Source organism: Pelophylax lessonae, assembly GCF_965119305.1.
Source record: "Pelophylax lessonae genome assembly, chromosome: 2".
Lineage (NCBI taxonomy): Eukaryota > Metazoa > Chordata > Amphibia > Anura > Ranidae > Pelophylax > Pelophylax lessonae.
Window position 1 is genome coordinate 731,086,570 of NC_138769.1, and position 19,219 is coordinate 731,105,788.

Here is a 19,219-nt window from a genome sequence, read left to right on the forward strand (position 1 = left end):
CACTGACATTACTACCATCGTACTCAGTCAGTTATACCCCACTGACAATACAGCAATTGTACCCAGTCAGTTATACCCCACTGACAATACTACCATCATACTTGGTCAGTTATTCCCCACTTACAATACTACAATCGTACGCAGTGAGTTATACCCCACTGACAATACTACCATGGTTTGCAGTCAGTTATACCCCACTGACAATACTACCATGGTTTGCAGTCAGTTATAACCCACTGACAATACAGCAATTGTACCCAGTCAGTTTTACCCCACTGAAAATACTACCATTGTACTCAGTCAGTTATACTTCCATTGTACTCCGCTATACCCTACTGACAATACTACCATCGTATGCAGTTATACCCCACTGACAATACTACCATCATACTCAGTAAGTTATACCCCACTGACAATACTTCCATTTGTACTAAGTTATACCCCACTGACATTACTACCATCGTACTCAGTCAGTTATACCCCACTGACAATACAGCAATTGTACCCAGTCAGTTATACCCCACTGACAATACTACCATCATACTTGGTCAGTTATTCCCCACTTACAATACTACAATCGTACGCAGTGAGTTATACCCCACTGACAATACTACCATGGTTTGCAGTCAGTTATACCCCACGGACAATACTACCATGGTTTGCAGTCAGTTATACCCCACTGACAATACAGCAATTGTACCCAGTCAGTTTTACCCCACTGAAAATACTACCATTGTACTCAGTCAGTTATACCCCACTGACATTAGTGCCATGGCACCCTGTTAGCTACACCATAGCTGAACATGGAGTTTAAGCTGTATAAGAACTCTGGGGCCACCACGGTTATAACAATGCTATCCCTTGTTATCTGAGTTGTCGTTGACACCAAGATGGGAAGTGAGGGGAGAAATCTGTAACAGGGATACAATGGCATTAAAAATAGGTTGGAGGGTGTGAAGATTTGCTTTTTTTTTGCTGTCTTCATTAGAGATTTCTCTTCACCTCCTTCCAATGATATTATATACAGGTATTTTGTATATAGGATATTGTATATATGATATTATATGTAGGGTATTTTATAAGTCTAAAGACAAATAGAAATATTTATCACGCCTGTAATCCTCTGCAGTTCCCAGTTTATGAATAGTTACGGCAATGAGTCATCAACACCAATAAACTTCTGATGAAACATTTAATAAGCACTTTGTAGAATGTTCCGGAAGCTGTGATTTAGCTCGGCTGTCAGTCATGTATTTGGCTGTAAACCCTAATTTCAGGACAACATGGGTGTGATGAAGGTTTCATGTGCTATTCTGACAAAATCGATAAGTGGGTGACACCTGGCTGTCCCCCCCGTAACCGGCATACACTCCCCCTCGCTGTCACTCATATACCAGCTACTTAAAGGAAAACTCCACCTTCATCCTTTTATTCCCAGATCATCTTTCTATAACCCTTTTGTCATTTTATTGTAATCTTTAGATCTGTTATAGAGGTCATTGTACCTCTCCACATATGGTGTATTAAAAGCATACATTTTCTTGGCCACTGAAGAAATTTCCAGAAGTGTATGTGTAGCCAAAACTTATTTTTATTACTTTGGCATAAAGCAGTGTTTCTCAACCTTTGTTCGGTCAAGGAACCCTTTAGAATTATGCAAAATTTTAAGGCACCCTATTCGAAAATGTGAAAAAAGGAAATCAACCGTTTTACATAACATCCACATACGGGATACCAAATTTTACAGGTAACGCATTCTTCCAAAGCAAATACACCTTTGGACACTGGTACTGACTGGTACGCCAATGTTTCTCATCTCCTTCAGTTTCCCTCCATCTCTCAGCTAATGTGACCCCAGTTCTGACAGAGGGGCAGGGGAGGGTGGTGTGCAGGTATTTGACGTCCTCCTTATCTTCTGCTGACTTCATTGCTTATTAGAACGCTGATGCCTGGAAGGTTGTAATGGTGCAAAATTAAAACCTGTGGCTTTATGTAACTAAAAGGCAGGCTTTATACACCCAACGGCTTGTATACAATTTTGGGGCAATTTTGAGGATTTGCCAGGGCATCCCTAAAGAATCCTGAAGGCAATCTGGTTGAAAAAGGCTGGTGTCGTAGAGTATGGAAGGGTTAAAACCCCTACCAGGTCAGTTTTTGCTATCTGTGCCTTGCTAGGTGTCGCGCTCTTTCCCAGTTCAGCACCTTGTCCTCTCTTCGACGTGCAGGGGTTCACCCAGAGCACGGGCCAATCAGAGGATTGCAACTCTAATCAGTGCTGTGGTCAATCAGAAGACAGCACTCTTGATTGGTGCAAATTCAAATTTAGAAGTGGCACTTGGCGTTGTGTTCCAGCAATGCGTCAATTTGCTTAAGTTAGGCCCCCTGATGTTTAATCCTTACCTGTCTCTTTGTTCCTCGTATCCTCCATGCCAGGCACCAGCCTTCATTCCTAGTGACTCCAGGACATCCTGTGTTCCCAGTAACCCCTCAGAATTTTGTGCCACTCAGTGACCTCAGAGCATTATGTACTCCCTGTGACCACAGAGTATCTTGTGCCACCTAATGACTCTAAAGCATCCTGTGTACCCAGTGACTACAGAGCATCCTGTGTTACCCAGCGACCCCCCAAGCTAACATTGCATCTGGTGTCATCTAGTGACCCCAGTGTATTCTATGCACCTCTGCGACACCTGTGTCTCCATGCAGTCTCAGGGTCCTCTCATCTCCTAAACTGTCTCTCTCTCAGTGGGAATAGACCCCTGTCTGTGGCAATAGGGAGATTTCCCTTCACTTCCGGCTTAAAGACACAAAAGTAAAGCTGGCCATACACTAGTAGATTTTTGAACAAACTTTTGTATGAACATCCTAAGTACATTTAATGACTTGACAAATATAGTTTAAAAGTGCCATATTTATCGGCATATAACACACACTTTTTCTCCCTGAAAACAGAGTGCAAATAATGTGTGCGTGTTATACACCGATATATGCCTTGGAGGGGGGGGGGGGTGCCGCCAGACTACACAGAGCGGGGATCTCCCGCTTATTACTCGGGGGGCGCTGTTTTACGAAGTCCTGCCTCCTGGACCAGCTCCTATGATAGACAGCACACTGGTCCAACGCCAGGACATGTGCTGTCTATCATAGGACCCGATCCAGGAGGCAGGACTTGGCATAATAGCGGCCACGGAGTAAGCAGGAGATCCTGGCACTATTTAATCCGGTGGCTTTAATCTTCATGCAATGGTGAGGCTGCAGATGGCCACTGGTGAGGCTGCGTTGATGGGCACTGATCAGGCTGCATTGATGGGCACTGGTGAGGCTGCATTGATGGGCACTGGTGAGGCTGCATTGATGGGCACTGGTGAGGCTGCATTGATGGGCACTGGTGAGGCTGCAATGATGGGCAATAGCGAGGCTGCAATGATGGGAACTGGTGAGGCTGCACTGATGGGAACTGGTGAGGCTGCACTGATGGGCACTGGTGAGGCTGCAATGATGGGCACTGGTGAGGCTGCATTGATGGGCACTGGTGAGGCTGCAATGATGGGCAATAGCGAGGCTGCAATGATGGGAACTGGTGAGGCTGCACTGATGGGAACTGGTGAGGCTGCACTGATGGGCACTGGTGAGGCTGCAATGATGGGCACTGGTGAGGCTGCAATGATGGGCACTGGTGAGGCTGCAATGATGGGCACTGGTGAGGCTGCATTGAAGGGCACTGGTGAGGCTGCATTGAAGGGCACTGATCCTTATTTTGAATCAAAATTCTTTATTTAGAATTTTACGTTTTTTTTCCTGAAACTTCGCTCTTAAAATTAAGGTGCGTGTTATACGCTGATAAATACTGTACTTCCAAATGTCCTTTTTGCTTTTTAACATTCCATTTGAAATCAATGGACTTTCCTAAATGAAAACCACATTCACTGCTAGAAATTTTGTCAGGCCAAAATTTTCCATCCTACTCCTAATTTTCTCATCACTATGGTCAAAAACAAACATCGATTTGACTCAACTGATGGATAGAAAATTGAACAAATGTTCTTGAAACAAAAATTGTAAATTTTGAATAGAATTCTTCTAGTGTATGGCCAACATTAAAGCAGTTGTAAACAAACGGCAGGTGATTAAAATACTAGCACATAATACTAGCACATAATACTAGCACATTATGATAGACTTACCTGAGAACGAACCCCTCCATCTTTCCCCGGTTTTCCTTGCAGGTTTGTGGCCTCTGGCTCCAAAGGTGGCCGGGGGCATGGTGACATCATTCCCACTCATGTGCGCTGGGAGCCGCCATTTCTGGCACGGGCTGTAATGTCATTGGCTGCATGCACTCTGAATATTTCCTAAACTGTGCAAGTATAGGAGATATTCACAGTACCTACAGGTAAGCCTTAATATAGGCTTGCCTGTAGGTACAAGTGCTAGTACAACGTTTCTTACCACTTTAATAACAGAAAATCTCCCCAAAGTGAAGTGAATTCTACTCTTTAACAGGTGACACCAGAACATTTGGCCCCATTGGAAAATTTCCCCCTCACCTTTTGCTCTCATGATGACAAATCTAAAATTTAGGATTTCCTATCTCCCACTGTCTTGGGGACAATGGTCCCTAGCACAAATATTGGCGCTTTTCCACTGCATGGAACCGAACGGTTCGGCTCGCTTTTGTGCTTTTCCACTGCTGGTACTGCATGGTATAGGAATGGTACGGTACGGTACGGTACGGCGGCGCTTTTCCACTGCATGGAACCGAACGGTACGGCTCTCAAAAACAGTACTACCTCGATTGTGGTTCCAACAGGTACCATACCCGGTACCATATCCCACAATCCTTTGCATGCAGTCACTACTAGCCACTGATTGGTCAGAGAATCCCACCCTTCCCCGTAGTTATCCCACCCACTTAACTTTAGTACTACTTTAGTGGAAAAGCAAACCATACCGTACCGAACCGTTCCAACACCGTACCCTGCGGTGCCAGCAGTGGAAAAGCAAACCGGGCCAAGCAGGGCCGAGTAGAGCCGAGCCGGTACTTGCAGTGGAAAAGTGCCAATAGAAAGAACAAACCTCCATGGTGGGGGGACCTCTATTTTCACCTGGTGATCCTGCCAGGAAAATCTTATTTTCTAAAGGTGACAACTCTTTCACTGCACTGTATCTGCGGAAGAGCAGCATCAACCTAGGACTGGATTACAAAACACCACATCTTTATAAAACAAGGGAGTAGTCCACAGAGAGAACTCGGAACAACATACCTGATAACAATCAACAGAGATAGAGAACACAAGCAGTTATTAGCTCACAATAACTCTGGCAGCAGCAATAGGTATTCTTTTTTTTGCACTTATAGAACGAATATAACAAAATGTGATATTTAAAACCAAACCGAGAGGGATCAAGTAAGGAAAGTTAATTGTTAGGGTTTACATGTGTACACAATGACACAGGAGACAATGATGCTATATAGAAGATTAATAAAACACAACATCAAAGTAGAACCTCAGCAAAGGGAATTAATACAAGTTACTCAGTATAGCTGTGTGGTGTGTCAGCACATAGTCTTCATATACTTTATAGAAAAAGAAAACCAGGCAGAGAATTGAGAATGACAGAATATTGATAGCAGATTACAGCTGGCATCCTGTCCGGTGTGTTGTCCATGGGCATCTCCATGTTGGTGAGACATTTACCTTCACCCTGAGATGATGTTACTCAATATATGAGAGATACAAAAACGGGAAGCACAATTCACTGACATGGCACCACATTCATATACATGTGAGAAGAGCAAAAAAAAAAAAAAGGCAGCTGGTCGTGGAGGCTGCTGTTGGATTGGCTAACCTATTTCAAAATATTGCAAGTATACTCTGTGCTACTTGGCTTTTGGCCTTTGTGTGAGGATGGTTTACTTATTAAGATACGTCTTGTACAATCTCTATCTGATGGAACAGTGTTTTGCATTCCTACTTGCCATATTTACTACATGCCCATTCCATTCTCTAATGGCACTTTTCCACTGCAAGTAGCGGCTCGGCCCTGCTTGGCCCTGTTTGGGTTTCCACTGCATGGTACCGCATGGTACGGTGTTGGAACGGTTTGGTACAGTTTGGTATGGTTTGCTTTTCCACTAAAGTAGTACTAAAGTAAGTGGGTGGGATAACAATGATTCTCTGACCAATCAGTGGCTAGTAGTGACAAACAGTCAAGGCTGCATGCAAAGGATTGTGGGATATGATACCAGTACGGCCCTGTTGGAACCACAACTAAGGTGGTACTGTTTAAGCGAGCCGTACCGTTCGGTTCCATGTAGTGGAAAAGCGCCGCCGTACCGTTCCGAACCGTTCCAACACCGTACCATGCGGTACCAGCAGTGGAAAAGCACAAAAGTGAGCCGAACCGTTCGGTTCCATGCAGTGGAAAAGCGCCATAAGACTACCAGGTGCTTCTTACCAATGTGGATTTAGCGTCCCCAAATCTTGGTTATATGGTCTCCTGAGAAAGCCAGTTAACAGTGAAACCCATAGAGACCAGCGCCTAATTGTTTTCTACAGTCTGGACTAAATCTAGTTATTATACTAACACATGTACATTGAACATCATTTTCTATATGTATATCTATGGGCTATGGCTTAACAGAATGAGCGCCTTTTTTAGGGAGCCTCCTACATGCAATATGTAACTGCACTGAAATATTTTTTATGGATATAGATATGTCTAAGGAGTTTTTGCAAATTAATAAAATGATCTTTGTATTTTAAATTAACCAAATATTCGCTTTTTTGGGGTTAAGAATGGCACCTTGAAAATCCAATCTGAGATTTGTCAATAATTTTAGGGCCTGTGTCTACGGCTTTAGGCATGTGTTGATGGCATCACTTTGTTTCTGAGATCATCCATAATTCGACAGGTGAATTTTACCTCCAGTTGACCTCCTCCCAACCTCTGCTTGACCTATTTCGAGCAAATTTTGCCTTCCTATAGACTTGAATAGGAACGCAAAACCCGTTTGACATGAACAAAAGTGTTTTTCACAGGCTCTTATCCTGGCCAAGATTAAGTGGCTCAAGATACACAACTTTGAAAATACACAAGATTGCATTCCATAACACTGAATAACTTGCTGCTATTCACATAAAAAAAATAATAATAATAATAATCACAAACAAATAAAAGGGACAAAAAACAAGGGGTAGTAGGGGCTAAGAGAGTACCCAAGAAAGCGGGACTATACCGGCATAACTGGTGGTTGCAGGAATACAAATACAACACTCATATATGTATAAAAAAAATATATTCTTTTTATTGCAAAAGAATAAAAAACATGACAACAAGACATACAGTACATAAAAGATATACCGGTCCGTGTGTGTATGATAACTGTGTACCAAAATACCACACTACTGGATCCTAATATATATTTTGCAGACTATTGGTCCCTGGATAAGCTGACGCGTTTCACATTCATTGCTTCATCAGGGCATTGCCAAGACCAAAAAGGTACTGCACTAAAGAGAATATAGTGAAAATACAAAAATTACAATCATTATAAACAAATATTTCATATTAAACATGAGTATTGTATTTGTATTCCTGCAACCACCAGTTATGCCGGTATAGTCCAACTTTCTTGGGTCCTCTCTTGGCCCCTACTACCCCTTGTTTTTTGTCCTAGTTTCTTGGGGATGATGGCATACATTTCACGGTATCCATTTTTTTGACAAACAAAACTCTAATAGATCAAATGCTGCTACAAAAATTCCCAGATATATTGACGATTAGAAATTCTGATTTGACTCTAATAACATTGCCACACCACTACCACTGAAACTTGATGTCTACATTTTTTGTGTACTCACCCATCAACCTTGACTGTCTGAGAAAACTCTCTTGTAGAATGGGCGTCCCTTTTGTGCTTCACAAATTTAATCTGGACTAAATTCTTCATCGATGGTAAACGGCTAGGCAGATGAAGGTGTTCACCAAATGTCTATAGGTAAGCCATGCATATAGAGTAGGGTGACTTACTACACAGAAACTGCATCATGTATTTATAAGAATGTCTTGACTGGGTTGTTTCTTGGTGACCGGTTAATTTGTGTTCTCCTTGATTAATCGCTAATGCTTTTTCTGGTGTCTGTCTCCAGGACGTCGTTATACAATGTAACCACTCCTAAAGGGTATGATATCTCATGCCAGAGGCTCTTCTTCTATCCACTGTAACTAGAACACCAGACTATTATTATAAAGTGTACCACATTTCCATTGTACATCCAACCAAGATCGCACATGAAGTTCTCAGTTGGACCTTTAAACTAAAGGACGGAGGAAGTCATGCAGCCCCTCCACAAATTGAAGATGGATGAATGAAGGTTGTCTCTCAGAGTCTCTTTAGACAAAAAAAAGCTGCTGTCTCTTGTAGTCCTGCTTTATAGAATTGAGCTGGACAGAAAGAAATTGTCTTCTAGAGTTTCTCTCATTAGTTGATGGATGGAGACTCTTTCATATTATGGATTGGATAGATACAGCACAGATGTATCTTAGACACTCTCTCTAGAATGAAGCTGATATGATGGATGCCGTATTTTAGACTCGCACTGGAGAACTTGGATGCATGGAGGCTCTCTCTTGAAGTCACTCTAATGAATGAAAATGGTTGGACATGTCTCTTGCAGGAATTTTCTCCAGAGTAAAGTTAGAGGGATGTAGGGATGCTCTCTCTCTCTGTAGGAAGAAGCGTTCTCTGGAAGTATCTCTATACAGAATAGAGTGTCAGGGATGCAATGTGTCACAGTCAGACCGGTCCCTCCTGTAGAAGTGGGCGGCTCTTCTTACACTAATAATCTATATTTATATACAGCTTGTTAAGCCTGTCATACCACAGTCTCCTCACTTATAACTGTCTCACATACATTATCTTTTCCCCCACCCCAAAATACTCTTTTTATCCTGCATAATACATATCTGTGGGTGGCTAACTTATTAATACTAATTATCTCTCTGTATAACGAGTTTTACAAGTATTGCCAAATTATAAACCTCTTTATTCCTACTTTACTAGTGAACTATGACAATGCAATCTCTCTATTACTAAACTATACTCCTCTCTCATCACTGATCTATTACTCCTCTCCTATCTCTTCTACTAAACTGTACTCCTTTCTTCTCCTCTCTGTTACTATACTATACTACTTTCTCATTGCTGATCTGTTACTGAATTATATTCCTCTCCCCTCAGCTCTTTTATTAAACTTTACTACTTTCTCTTCACCTATCTATTACTAAACAATACTTTTTCTCCTCTTGCTTCTCTGTTACTAAACTACACTCTTCTCACATGACATCTCTGTTACAAAAACTGTGCTCCTTTCTCATCATCTCTCTATTACTAGACAATGCTCCTCTCATATCACTTATTTACCGTATTTTCCGGCGTATAAGATGACTGGGCGTATAAGACGACCCCCCCTAATTTTCAAGTTAAAACATAGGTTTTGGGCTATACTCGCCGTATAGGACTACCCCCCTTCCGAAGCAAGGCAACACCATTGAAAAACATCAGATTTCTCATAGATCTCCAAGGTACCCCTAGTACTGTAATACATGTAATCTCTCATAATATCTCCAAGGTACCCTAATTTATAAGTATTACCAGTAGATGTAATCTCAAGATGCTGGCTGTGTGGGAATCCTGTACCGGTATACCGAATGAACCGTAGCTTCGGCTACATACAGTATACCACGCTGAGCCAATCCCAGTGAGCAATTTATTCTATTATTGAATGCAAAGCCTGCTCGGATTGGCAGAGTCAGAGAGGCGGGCTGATGTTACTCCGCCAATCCAAGCATGCTTTGCATTCAATAATAGAATACATCGCTCACCCTGATTGGCTCAGCAAGGTATAATGTATGTAGCCGAAGCTACAGTACATACGGTATTCCGGTACAGGATTCCCACACAGCCAGCGTCTTGAGAGATTACATCTACCGGTAATACTTATACTTAGGTTACCTTGGAGATATTATACTCGGCGTATAAGACGACCCCTTATTTTTGGGGGATTTTTTTGAGGTTCAAAAGTAGTCTTATACGCAAGAAAATACAGTATTCCTCTCCCTCACCTCTCCATTACCGTACTATACTCCTCTCCCCTCATCTCTGCATTACCAAATTATACTCCCCTCACCTCTCTATTTCTAAACTTTACTCCTTGACTTTCTCTTCTTTCCTGACCTCACAATTCCTAAAATATACTCCTCTTTTCTAAACTCTCTTCACTTCTCTATTCTTAAATAATATTCCTCTCTCCTCACCTCTCTATTCCTAAACCATCCCCCTCTTTCCTCGCCTCTCTTTTCCTAAACTACCCCCCTCTCTTTTCCTAAACTACCCTCCTCTCTCCTCGCCTCTCTTTTCCTAAATGACTCCCCTCTCTCCTCGCCTCTTTTTTTAAACTATCCCCCCTCTCCTCGCCTCTTTTCCTAAACTACCCCCATCTCTCCTTGCCTCTCTATTCCTAAACTTTACTCTTTGACTTTCTCTTCTTTCCTGACCTCACAATTACTAATGTTTTGTAGAAAGAAAGCGGCACCTCCAGTTGTAAGAAACTTGAAACTTGAGTTTATTGTGAAATCAAAGGTCCAACACCGAACATGCGTACAAGACAAACTGGATCAGCAGACGCGTTTCACACCATGTGCTTAATCATTCCAATGATTAAGCACATGGTGTGAAACGCGTCTGATCCAGTTTGTCTTGTACGCATGTTCGGTGTTGGACCTTTGATTTCACAATAAACTCAAGTTTCCTATGACTGGAGGTGCCGCTTTCTTTCTACAAAACATATAGACTTTCCGGGTTGCGGACCTTGGCGAGCACCCAGTTTCTTAGGATTGCCACAGTTTGCTCGGGATCTTCCTTGTTCAGCTGATAGACTTTGAGCGGTGATTTGTTTCTTTCTCTGCTCACAATTACTAAACCATACTCCTCACTTCTAAACTTTCCTCACTTCTCTATTCTTAAACAATATTCATCTCCCTGCTCACCTCTATTCCTAAACTATCCCCCTCTCTTCTCGCCTCTCTATTCCTAAACTATCCCCCTCTTTCCTTGCCTCTCTCTGTTACTAAACTATCCTCCTCTCCTTGTCTCTCTCTCAACTCCTAAACAAATCCACTCTCTCCTCGCCACTCTCTATTCCTAAACTACAGTATTCCTCCTCTCCTCTCGCTATTCCTAAACTTTATTCTTCTCTTCTCACATCTCTATTCCTAAACTATACTCCTTTCTTCAAATTTCTAGTTCTAAACTATACTCTGTTTTCACATCTCTCTCTCACCTATACTCTTCTCTCTTGTCCTCACAATTACTAAACAATACTTCTCTCCTTTTAAACTTTCCTTTAACCTTTCTATAACTAAACTCTCCACCTTTCTCCATTATGAAACTATACTCCCCTCTCTTCAACTCTCTATTCCTAAACTTCTGTATTTTCCTCTTTTCAACATTCTGGTTCTAAACTATACTTTATCTTCTCATCTCTCTCTCTCTCTCTCTCTTACCTATACTCCTCTCTCCAGACCTCACAATAACCAAACTTTACTATTCTCTTCTCCATTTTTTGTTATTGAACTATATTCTTCTTTCTGAGGTTTTTTATTAGGCATATGCTAAGAGGTAGGGAAGACAGATACCCCAAGGACCGGCTAGATCAAGGGAAAACAGACCAATTGAACAATCTCCCCTACCCTTATTGATTGTATCTCAGCTAGTGCCAGGTGCTCCATAAACCATTTTCTTCTAATGCTTCTTCCATGGAATGTCCATGGGCACCTCTGGCCCCTTGTCATTCCAAGAGATGTCCCTTTAAATGGCCACAGGAACACACAGTAACACACCATAGCTTCTTACAGCTGTAATTTTGTAACAAACATCCAAAGCACAAAGTATTTTCATAGAAGGAGGCTTTATTTGATTGGCGCTGGTCCAGTTGAGGGCTTTTAGGTTCCTTTTGGCCCACTTAACCATAGCTTGTGGGGTTATATTATTCTCCTATTAAAGGAGAGTCAGAGGTGTGAATGTTTCAGAAACATATGTCCACCATATAGATATATTAGCACATACAGTGCTTCTGGAAAGTATTCACTGCGCTTCTCCTCCTTTTCCACATTTTGTTATGTTACAGCCTTCTTCAGAAATGGATTAAATTCATTATTTTCCTCCAAAATGTTGCAAACAATACCCCATAATGACAATGCAAAAGAAGTTTGTTTAAAATCTTTGCAAATTTAATGAAAATAAAAAAACAAAACAAAAATCACATCTACATAAGTATTCACAGACTTTGCTCACTACTTTGTTGACGCATCTTTGGTACCAATTACAGCCTCAAGTCTTTTTGAGTATGATGCTACAAACTTGGCACACCTATTTTTTGGGCAGGTTCTGCCATTCTTCTTTGCAGGACCTCTCAAGCCCCATCCGGTTAGACGAGGAGCGTCAGTGCACAGACATATTCAGATCTCGCCAGCGATGTTCAATCGGGTTCAAGTCTGGGCTCTGCCTGGGCCACTCAAGGACATTCACAGAGTTGTCCTGTAGCCACTCCTTTGTTATCTTGGCTATCATTGTCCTGTTGGAAGATAAACCTTCACCGCAGTCTGAGGTCCAGAGCGCTCTGGAACAGGTTTTCATCAAGGATGTCTCTGTACATTGCTCCATTCATCTTTCCCTCGATCCTGATTAGTTTCCCAGTTCCTGCCACAGAAGAACATCCCCAGAGCATGATGCTGTTACCACCATGCTTCACTGTAGGCATGGTATTGGCCAGGTGATGAGTGGTGCCTGGTTTCCTCCAGACATGAAGCTTGCCATTCAGGTCAAAGAGTTCAATTTTTGTTTTATCAGACCAGAGAATTTTGTTTCTCATGGTCTAGGAGTCCCTCTCCAGTTGGGCTGTCATGTGCCTTTTACTGAGGAGTGACTTCCGCCTGGATACCCTACCATACAGGCCTGATTGGTGGAGTGCTGTAGAAATGGTTGTTCTTCTGAAAGATTCTCCTCTCTCTACAGAGAAACACTGGAGCTCTGTCAGACTGACCATCGAGGTCTTGGTCACCTCCCTGACTAAGGCCCTTCTCCCCCGATCACTCAGTTTGGCCAGACGGCTTGCTCTTGGAAGAGTACTGATGGTTCCAAACTTCTTCCATCCACGGCTGATGGAGGCCACTGTGCTCATTGGGACCTTCAATGCTGCAGAAATTTTTCTGTACCCTTCCCCAGAACTGTGCCGAGATACAATCCTGTCTTTGAGGTCTACAGACAATTCCTTGAACTTCATGACTTGGTTTGTGCTCTGACATGCACTGTTAACTGTGGGACCTTTATATAGACAGGTGTGTACCTTTCCAAATCATGTCCAATAAACGGAATCAAATTGTAGAAACGTCTCAAGGATGATCAGTGGAAACAGGATGCACCTGAGCTCAATTTTGAGTGTCATGGCAAAGGCTGTGAATACCTATGTACATGGATTTTTTCATTTTTAAATAATTTGTAAAGATTTCAAACAAACTTCTTTCATGTTGTCATTATGGGGTATTGTTTGTAGAATTTGTTAGGAAAATAATGAATTTAATCCATTTTGGAATAAGGCTGAAACATAACAAAATGTGGAAAAAGTGACACATAGTGGACAAATAGGGAGTCTTGCTTCCTAAAAGACTCCGTAGCTGCCAGGTACACCCTAAGTGCCCGAACCACATCCAAGGCACGCAAGGCAAATACCTTAGGATGTTTAGGTCTGGGACAGAGGGAAGGCAACACATTGTCTTTATTCAAATTTCAATCAAAGGCCACCTTAGGAAGGAATGACGGACAGGGGCGAAGAACCACCTTATCCCTGTGGATCACCAGGTAAGGTGAATGACAGAACAGTGCCGCCAGTTTCGATACCCTGTGCACAGAGGTGATAGTCAACAAAAAGGCCACTTTCTGAGACAACGTAAGCAGAGGAATCTCCCGAAAATTCTCAAAGGGAGACTTCTAGGGCAACTGAAGTACCAAATTGAGGTCCCAAGGTGGCAACAGAGACCAAACTAGAGGGACCAAGTGCCGAACACCGTGAAGAAAGGTACGCACCAGAGAGTGTGGGCAAGGGTTGTTGGAAGAAGACCGCCAAGGCTGACACCTGGCCCTTGCTAGTACTCAAGGCCAACTTCTGTTCAACCCCTCTTTGAAGGAAGGTCAAGATCTGAGCCACTGAAAAAAAGAGCGAGGAGGAATCCCAAGGGATTCACACCATGCAATGCACGTCTTCCACGTACGCTGGTAGATCTTCCGCGAAGTAGATTTCCTGACCTTTAGCAGCGTAGGAATAACTGATTCAGAAAAATCCCCCATCCTTCAGCACCTGGCTTTTAACAGCCAGGCCATCAAAGCCAGCGACTGCAAAGCAGGATGAAAGATTGGCCCTTGGGACAGCAGATCCTCCCTGAGTAGTAGAGAAAGTTTAGTTTTTGGTCCTGTCTGCTTACCAAAAGGACTGCAGGTAAATCAATATTGTTCTATGCTTACCAGAGAGCAGAATCTGTTAGTGAGGTCTGCTCATTGTGCTCAGGTGCAACTCATTCTGTCTGCAGAGGGTTTCACACTGGTCCAATAGGGAGGACAGTGGGAAGAAACCAGAAAAATTAGCACACCGACTTTTGATACAGCCCTGTTGATTTGGCAGAAGAAAAGTGCATCGGTTCATGCTGGGATACTGTATAAAAGCCAGGAGCACATGTGCTTGGGGTCTTTCGGCTGGATAGCAGAGTCCTGGAGGGAGGGGGCGGCTGCCTCCTCCTCTGTAAAGGGGTCGTGGGGCCTCAGGTAGTCAACCTGAGGGCCTAGAGAGTGCCAGTGAGGAACTGAACCCAGAGGTTCAGGGAAGCTGACTGAAAGGGGAGACACTGGAGGATCTGATTCTGCAGTACAGTGAGTACAGATCTGTGTCAATGGGGCCTGACCTGAGGGGGGCCACCCATGCAGCTAGAAGAGTCAGTGGACGGGTGTCAGTAAAGGGGATGCTAGTGAGTGTCCTGAAGATAATGTAGATTCACCAAGTCTATTGCTGCAGGGAAATGAGCAAGGAGACTTAATCCTTTCCATAGATGTGGCAGTATGGATTAAGCAGTGCAGCTACTTCCACAAGCAACCTGGTGAGGCCAAGTGAGAGGTGTCCTTATCCATTGTGAATAGTTACACTCTTCCCTTCTCCCATCCAAGTTCCAAAATAAACACTAAAAACCAAATTACCTGGACTGTTTGTGTGACGAGCCATTGGGAGTAAGGAGGGATTTGTGAACTGTTCCCTAAGTGACTGTGTGCTGGTAATCAGAGGAGGCCCAGCAAGTCCTCTTACAGCATGCCCCACAGGGACAGTGCTACATTGGGGTGTAGGAAGCAGAAGCATTTGGTCTTCACCAGAGCCACTAAAGGTACAGATGGACTTGGCAGGACAGCTCCCAGTAAGGGGTCCACAACATTGCCAAGCTAGACATACAGAATGCCAGAGCAGAGTAACAACCAGAAGACACATACCAAGAGATACGATTACAAGTGAAAGCAGATGTAAACTTTAAGGCCTAATTCACATGAGCCTACTAATTTGTAAATCTGTGCAAAGGGCAGTTTTTACCTGCATGGAATGCACAGATGTTCGGGACATCTGAGGCAATCTGTTCAAATGAAGAAAAGGTTATTGGCTGCATGAACCTGCACAGATCTCCAAGCACATCCTAGAGCCAACATTCGTGTGGGTCTGTTGCATGTATCTGGGAGCAGACAGACTGCATCCTGATCCATTCATCAGACCTCCATGAATGTGCAGCCGGGGATGCTCTTGCAGATCTGTGCAACCCACCGCCTTTAATTGATTTGAATAAGTTGCCTGCACGGGGCTGCACAGAACGCCTGTGCATCCCACTCGGATTAAGACGGGCCTTTACATGGGTGCACCCATACCTGTAAGGAAGCCTTACTGAATGACATTTTGCTTAGTCTGTGCACTGCGTATCATAAAAATTGCCATTTCATAAAATCCCTTTTTCCATCCTTTGTTGCATCTCAGTGCTGCTGATATCCTGCATCCACCTTGCAGTCACATCCAGTCTACATGCACTCCAGTGATGGCTGCATAGCATATCTCAGGATGGGTTTCCAAATGGTGACAAAAGTGGACCATGTCTAGCTATTGTGTGCTAAAACAACCTCTTGCAGTCTCCAATGGAGGCCTGTGTGACAACACTGGAGCACAAATGAGAGGCAGGAACAGAGTGTGCTCATCCTATAACAAGAAATGTCTGAACAAGGCCCTTTATGAAGGCATCACCTGGGTTTTTATTAACAAAAGCTTCAGATTTAAAAAAAACATTGAAAATTAATTTTGAAATTTCATTAGCATGCTAAAGCTTACATAAGATTTTATTAATTGGGTTTACATCTCTTTGAAGCCAGTTCAGGTGAGATTAGAATAAACAGGACAGGAGTGCTGCAGTAGTACAAATTAACTAGGTGGAGCCCCTAAATATTCACAATACAGAACAGATGACACAGGTGAAGACAGAATGACAGAACAGCCCTGACAGGAAAGCATGCCAGAACCTTAGATATTAAAGAACACACATCTGACATGTGACAACACTCCTGCTTTTTAACTAAGGTTATAGAGAAAAGTAATGTGTAAATTAATGTGCTTAAAGGTTCACCAAAAATTATCCAAACTGCCCTCCAAATGGTTGGGTTCAGGTGATTCCAGTAAAGGGCACTGTTAATATTACAGCATACAGCCGTGGCCAAAAGTTTTGAGAATGACACAAATATTAATTTTCACAAAGTCTGCTTCTTCAGTGTTTTTAGATCTTTTTGTCAGATGTTACTATGGTATACTGAAGTATAATTACAAGCATTTCACAGGTGTCAAAGGCAATTACATTAAGTTTGTGCAAAAAGTCAATATTTGCAGCGTTGACCCTTCTTTTCCAAGACTTCTGCAATTTGCCCTGGCATGCTGTCAATCAACTTCTGGCCCACACCCTGATTGATGGCAGCCCATTCTTGCATAATTAATGCTTGGAGTTTGTCAGAATGTGTTTTTTTTTTTTTTGAGGATTGACCACAAGTTCTCAATGGGATTAGGTTTGGGGAGTTCCCAGGCCATGGACCCAAAATGTCAATGTTTTACTCACCAAGTCACTTAAGTTATCACTTTTGCCTTATGGCAAGGTGCTCCATCATGCTGGAAAAGGCATTGTTCATCACCAAACTGTTCTTGGTTGGCTGGAAGAATTTGCTCTTGGAGGATGTTTTTGTACCATTCTTTATTCATGGCTATGGTCTTATGCAAAATGGTGTGAGACCACTTCCTTGGCTGAGAAGCAACCCCACACATAAATGGTCTCAGGATGCTTTACTGCTGGCATGACACAGGACTGATGGTAGCGCTCACCTTTTCTTCTCCGTTTTTTTTCGGATGCCCCCAATCAGAAAGAGGATTTATCAGAGATAACTACTTTACCCCAGTCCTCAGTCCAATCCCTGTACCTTTTGCAGTCTGTCCCTGATGTTTTTCCTGGAGAGAAGTGGCTATTGGTTGCCTTTCTAGACACCAGGCCATCCTTCAAAATTATTTGCCTCAGTGGGCGTACAAATGCGCTCACACCTGCCTGCTCCCATTCCTGAGGAAGCTCTGCACTGGTGGTGCCCCAAACCCACAGCTAAATCAACTGTAGAAGACAGTCCTGGCACTTGGACTTTCTTGGGTGCATGTTATATTCTCTGTGTTGTGAGAGACACAGGACTTTGGTCTGGAACAACTGATGTTTATTCAGGACTCTCTGTACACTCCAACATGCATTACAGGACAGCTCTGTATATCAATGCATCTCTTACATGTCTCTAAGATGGCCACTCTGCCCCTTGCCATCACTCCTGGGTGGAGCCAGCCTTAAATTAACAGTACATATGAAACCCTTCAGGTATAACACCTTCCATCCATCCCTTAAAAAAAAAAAAAAAAAAAAAAAAAAAACACAACAAAACGAGAACAGGCATAAAACAGTAACTAATAATTGTCCAATACAGTCCTCCAACTCAGGAGATTTACATGGCTTCTTCCACATCCAGATGTGAGAACAACTTCCAGGGACGCTACGGGGAGAACATGGCAGCGGATCACTTTCGGCGGGCCCTTGCAGCTGAAACCGGTCAGGAGGGCGACAGCGTAGTTGAGGACGGGCACCCAGCGGCTCGGGGTTGGAGGAAGCAGGGCTGGCCGGAATGGACACCGGCAGGGCCAAGAGGGGATCCCCTAGCTCAGAGGGTGAACAGACATCCGGACCAGGGCTGGAGGGCTCTGTTGGAGCTGAGTTCAAAAGTTCAGAGTCCCCCCAAGCATCAGTCTTAATGCCTCCTGATCCGGTAGGAGCAGATCCTTGAGACACTGGAGGTGCAGCCGATGTCAGGGATTCGGGCAGCTGAGAACGAGGACGCAATTGGTCCGCATGCCGCCTGCAAATGGAACCATCTTCCAGGCAGACCTTATACATTTTGGGTCCCAAAGTCTCTGCGACGATAGCAGGAAGCCAACGAGTGTTGGAAGCGCCATAAGATCGAGCCCATACCTTTTGCTGGGCTGTAAACCGGGGAATCTCGTCGTGTTCGACCCTCTTGTCTTGGGACTGCCGTACATGTTCCTGGACCGTTTGAGGGCGGAGCATGTCCAAAGCAGTCCATGGCTGCCGACCCAAAAGAAGTTCAGCTGGAGTTTTCCCAGTGGTTGCATGTGGTGTGTTTCTGTAAGCAGAAAGGAAGGAGTCCAGCTGCTGGGATGACAGGGACTGTTGTTTACTTGTAGCCGCAGTAGCTTTGAAATAGCATTTGAAGGTCTGTACAAACCTTTCTGCTTGACCATTTGTAGCCGGGTGGTAAGGTGAGGTCAACTTGTGTTTGATGTTGTGGGCAGTCAGGAAACTCTGAAACTCCTGGCTTGTGAATTATGCACTGTTTTCTGTGACAATTTCTCTGGGGTATCCAAACGTAGTAGCGAGATGTAACAGTATGGAAATCGTTGCCTTAGTCGTCGGCTGGGTAACAGGAATGACCTCAGGCCACTTTGAATGGGCATCAATAATGATCAAAAAGGTGTGTCCTCTGATCGGGCCTGCAAAGTGT

The 19,219-nt window shown here is 43.4% G+C and overlaps 1 protein-coding gene across 1 annotated transcript in view; it reads right to left on the reverse strand.

The window, feature by feature from the left end:
• LOC309547052 (FH2 domain-containing protein 1-like) overlaps window positions 1–8,062 on the reverse strand; it is an 80,897-nt gene extending 72,835 nt beyond the window's left edge. Inside the window, exon 1 of the mRNA XM_082246838.1 lies at window positions 7,866–8,062. The gene's annotated coding sequence lies outside the window, so the exon portion shown is untranslated. The remainder of the gene's footprint in view (window positions 1–7,865) is intronic.
• Window positions 8,063–19,219: the final 11,157 nt, after the last annotated feature.